We start from the raw sequence: 6,000 nt of genomic DNA, 5'->3' as shown, positions 1-6,000 counted from the left end.
GCAAATACAGAAAAAATCCGGTGACTCAAAATTTTTTGAAAAAGAATCAATTTTTTTTAAAAAATTTTAAACTTAAATAACTGGGTTATTTTGGACTTATCTGAAAAATCGTAAAGAGAAAATATGTTTCTTTTATCGAAATCTACCAGCCCTGAAAATATTTGCACTTATTTAAGACTCACCCTGTATAATTAACTTATTAAATAATTCATTTTGTTATTTTCAATAATGTTGCTTAAACAGTACCTCTGTGTGAAAAAAGAGGCAGGGAAGTAGTTAAGAAAGTAGCAGGTTTATAATAGAGGAACTGCAATAGAGCAAGTATATCAAATACTACCAAATGGATATTGGAGGTGTAGCGTTTGGTTGGTCTATATTCATTTGGTCTGTAATTCCCATTTAAATTACACGGGGAAACAACTTTTTTTTTGAATTTTATTGCGTTCCAGCACATCAGCGTATTGTAAAAATCAATACATATTCTTGTTGGAAATTGAACGGTCTTCAAAGAAGGTCTGATATAATTTTTCATTTAATCGACTCGCGTGAAAGTTATTGAAAGAAGTGTCAACTTCAAAAAATATATGAAACTTTTACAATGTTTTATATTTTATCACGAAATAATGGATCAAAAACATAAAATATCCTATTTTTCGTAAACTTCATCAAGTATTTTTTGGTAAAACATTGAATTTTTTAGGAAATAGAAATAATCGTTAGAAAAATAGATTTTTCCTAATTAATGGTTTCAATTAGCGTAGAAGTTTGTTTTTTTAATTACAATGTGCATTTAGAACGCCAAAATTAGTGGTTAGTGGTAGATATTTTTAATTAGAAGAAAAAGTTAACAAAACTTTCAACATTTCCACTAATTATACTTCAACATTTGCGAGGAATTTGTCATTTTCGGCTTTCATTATCATCCGTCAAAAGAAATTGTTAAAAATCAAAAGTTGATTGTTTTATAAGCTAAATTAATTATAAGCCAAATACGGCTTTCTCTATGGATACAACGATACAACTGAGTACCGAAAGCTGTTGCTACGAAATTTATTAATTTTAATCGTGTTTTTTAAATATTGTGAGCGATTGTACAGGGTGGGTCAAATTCGACGCTTTTAAATGGAAACACCCTTTTCTATAGGAGATAGACAAAAAATGACATCGGTGTCTGGAGCTCAATTTTTGTCAAAAACATGATGGTGAAAACCGCATATCGATATCTGTTAAGCCCCAATTATAGATTGAAAACGGTGCGGTTCGACGTTGCGGTTGACGTTGAACGATAACGACGGTAATTTGTTGTTAGTTATAGATATAAAACGTTTTAGTTAACATTTTCAACCTAACCTTATTTATTCAATCAATGAATGTCATTGAAGAATTTACAAAATTATTATTATTCAATAATTAGGTAGTATTTAGTTAGCAAAATTAAAAAAATTTTTTTTTCTTGGCTTTAAAAAAAATGGATGTACACGATGATTGAGATATCGGTTGGAGTTTTAGCCCTGTTATTGTGTTGTTTGGCACTGAAGCTCAGCCAGAATCAGAAAGAACGGAGACCCAGGAGGTGGAGCATTCGCCCTGTAAATCTATCACGAGAAAATTCTTTTAATTATTTTAAAAACATTAAAAAGAAGGACCCCGAAGAATTTTTTAAGTGGACTCGAATGTCTGATAATAGTTACACATTGTTTAGTATACATACCAACTCTAGTGTCTTCCAAGACCTCCATTTTCACAGTTCACAACAATAGGCACCAATAACAAAATAGAAACACCTACAAAGTACTAAATTTTAATATAAATCACCTTTTTCCTGCATTTTCTAAAGAAAATTTCGAAAATTCATACCTACTTTCAAAAAAAGAAACTGAAACAATTGTGAGGTTATGTTATGATCGCTCGAATCGCCGCCACCGCATTATTTTTTAAATAGAGGCGCTAAAAAGTCATTTTATTGGCTATTACTAACGTTTCAAGGTCAACGTTCCTGTCGAAGTTAAAAGTTGGTTAACTTTTGGACGTAAAACGTCAACCGCAACAACAACCGAAAAATTTATAATCAACAAAACATCCTGCGTATAAACGAACTTTTCACCGACCGTAACGTCGGGCGTCGAACCGCAACGTTTTCAATCTATAATTGGGGCTTTACCGTTTCGGAGTTACGGGGTGTTTTTCAAAAATATGCATTTTTAACAAATCGCTGTAACTTTTTTGCTATGGAAAATTTTGTATTTTGATGAAAACATTTCCAAAGCACATTTTTACGTAGAATTTAATGGTTTAAGTATAATTTTTAAAAAATTAATAATTTAAGAATTATCAACAGAAAATTTGATTTTTTATATAGGACACCCTGTGTATTTTTAATTTATTGAAAATAATTTAAAATTATCTTTCCAAAAATATAACACACTTGATATTTTGCTCGATTCCTCTTCGAGATATAGAGTATATAAAAATTCGCCCGCTTTAAATACGTAGGGTTTGAACGGCACCGGCTGTAATGCAAAAAAATTCTAGCTGTGAGCATCAATTAAAACGAAAATAATATTTGCTATGAGAGATGCAGAACTTTATAACAATTTAAAATATATTTAACCAACATCAACAACAACACATTTAAACTATATCTAATAACAATAAAAATAAATAGCAAACCAAGACATGAGATATTGCTACAGGTGTTCTACATATCGACTGTCTTCTGTTATGGACAGACGGAACCGTTTTTGAACATTCATCGCGGAATTCATTAACTCAGTGGGGGATGAAAGGTACCCTCTCATAACTGCTAAGTATTTCTAATTCTTGTCTAGATTATACGGAAGAACAAGGAACCTTTATTCTTCCGCAAATATATCCATAGGATTAGATCCATGGGCACTAAGTCAGGCGGCCTCGACGGCCAACGACTGGGATCTTGGTTAGCTATACAATTATTATTCTTGAAATTGGCTGCAAAAATTTGCTGATAACATCAGCGTTCAGAGGCGGTGCGTCGTCTTGCTGGAAAAATATGTTTTCGAGTTCCATTAAGGGCATATCATTAATAAGGGGTCCAAAGCCTACTAGTTAAAAGTGGCGAACTTTTAAAGATTCTGTATTTCGAAGGGGATTATAACAAAATATCAAGTGTGCTATATTTTTGGAAAGGTAATTCTAAATTCTTTTTAGTTAATTAAAAATATAGAGGGTGTCCCAAATAAATAATCAATTTTTCTGTTGATAACTCTTAAATATTAATTTAAAAAAAATATATACTTAAACCATTAAATTCTACGTAAAAAGGTGCTTTGGAGATGTTTTCATAGAATTACAAAATTTTCCATGGCAAAAAAGTTACGATTTGTTAAAAATGCACATTTTTAAAAATCACCCCGTAACTTCGAAACGGTAACAGATATTGATGTGCGGTTTTTAACATCATGTTTCTGATGAAAATTGAGCTCCAGACACCGATATTAGTTTTCGTCTATCTCCTATAGAAAAGGGTGTTTCCATTTAAAAGCGTCGAATTTGACCCACCCTGTACACTAAAAAGTATAAAGCTTCATTCAGAACCTCGCAATTAGAACCTCACACATATTATTATACCTATAAGACACGACACCGTTATTAAAAAAAAATAATCTACTATTTCTTTTTTGGCTAAGTAAATCTAAACAATGCCCTTAAGAATAAAGTTTTTTAATTATCAGAGAATATCATATCCTGCAATTGCCAAGTCATTATAATTATTACAGAAATGAAGATGTCTAATATTGATACTAAATACTAATTATTTGTAACAAAATTGTTGAATAGGTGCTTAAAGAGAAACTAAATAAAATGAACTGACTTGGTTATACACGAGATCTCACGACTTTCTATAGTTAAAAAATTGTATTGCGAGACTTGGCATTTTTTACATTCTATGTTTTTGATTGGATGGATTTTACTCAAAGACATGACCCTGCAAGGGCAAGACTAACAAAGCGAGTCTAGGTCGTGATCTTGCATGCGTTTATTACTAATACTAATAATAACAGATCTCTGGTCATTTGAGGTAAGTAAAGATAATTCATTGTCACTATAATAACGAGTTTAAAAGGCCTACGTTAAAGACCGCTAATATAAACGTGCTTTTTACTCTTTTTCGCATTCCAGCCTAGTTCCGACACTTGTTGCCGGTCGGCCAAAGTGCGTATAATCTAGCTGGAAAACCAAGGAACGACAAAAGGATGATGGGTCTCGCTCGCTCGTCTCTCTTCCAATTGCTCTCAATTAAGCGACCATTAGATTCAATTAAGCTTAACTCGCTCAATTGGCGATGGCGTAGGGGTCATGTGTGTATACGTCGGCCCGGTCATACCGTTCCACAAACGAAGGACCTCGATGCGGGACATGCAATCGTGTCGCATTTCAGAGTAGTAAATAGCATAGAGACAATGAAGATCTCTCTCATCAGAGCTGCAAGTTCACAGAAAACTTATGGGTCCGTTTCACTAGTCCGAAAAAGTAGCAAATTAAGCGTTCGGCATTTAACGTTTTTTGTAAAACTGGTTAGATATTTTTACACAAATGAAGAAGAAAATTAAAGATAAAGGATTATACTCTATCCGTATTTTTAGACACAACTGAGACAACCATTATTAAAAAAGAGACTTGTGAGAGAGACTTGGTTGAGACACATTTTTAGACAACTTCTTTATTTTTAAGATTTCGATGGTTAATCACCAACAAAATATTCCTTATGTTTGGATTAAATTTTCTCGAAAATAAAGACATAATTTAAAATTCCGTTACAATACGGAAATATATTGAAGTTTTGTGATTACAGTGCTATACAGGGTGTCCCAGGCTGAGCGTGCATTAGAAGTTTCTAGAGAACTACAACAGCTAGTTCAGAGATTTTTTGCACATCATAGTTTCATAATGTGATCTATCGATTAAAAATATTTTCAATATGGCGGCACTTCCGGAAATACCGGAAGTTGACAGCAACTTTCTTATTTTAAATGGGTGTCCCCATTTTTTATTATGTACTTAAATTCTCTGTAAAATTTTATGAATCTTAATATTAAACACTCTACAGGGTTGTTCACCACATACGACACGGAGTATTGTAGCTAAACGATGAGATTTTTACAAATTGTAAGTTTTGGGTTCGATGAAGGACTATTAGGGGTACAATTTAAAAATAATTTTACAAGATACAGAGTGTCCCAAATAAGTAAAAAATATCAAAGTTGTATTTTTTTAAATGGAACACCCTGTATATTATTACGTATTTAGTTTCTACGATTAAAATAAAAGAGTAAATTTGATTAAGGATTTATTACACTTAAACCTTACTGTTTTTGAAATATTTTCACTTTTGAAATTGCAGTAAAAATTTTAAGGCTTCATTTCTCCAAGGGTATCAAAGTTTTAATACTAAATATTTACTGAAGTTTATTTACAGATCAGTTATTATGTTGCAATAATAAAAATAATACTACCTTATACAGAGTGTCTAAAAATTTATTTTAAATAATTATTAGCTTCAAACGGCAATAACTTGTTTAATTTAAATGGAACACCCTGTATATTTTACGATAATCAGATGCACAATGTAATTGTATATCAAATTATATTATACCATTTTTTACCTATCTCTTTAAGTTTCCGTAGAAAATGCATTTTCTTGTAATTTAGAACTTATTTATCAATATACCCATGGACTATTGACATTTTAGATTATTTTTAAATATGTACCAAATTTTTAAAGAGTACAGATACTAATATTGTAGATATAATTCGTTTATTTCATTAAAAAATAAAAAAAAACTGTTTAAATATTTGTTAAAGAGGATCAATTAATATGATTCCAGCTGTGATTCCAGTATTCAAACTACATTAACTGACTGTTTGCGTTGATTAATAATAATTGCTCCAAATACTAAAAAACTGGATTTTGTATGGGCATTAGACAGTGTGATAAAAAGTAACACCTTAAAAATGATATTT

The sequence above is a fragment of the Sitophilus oryzae genome, unplaced genomic scaffold, assembly GCF_002938485.1.
Source record: "Sitophilus oryzae breed Bouriz unplaced genomic scaffold, Soryzae_2.0 scaffold_172_pilon_pilon, whole genome shotgun sequence".
Lineage (NCBI taxonomy): Eukaryota > Metazoa > Arthropoda > Insecta > Coleoptera > Curculionidae > Sitophilus > Sitophilus oryzae.
This window is presented reverse-complemented; position numbering follows the sequence as displayed.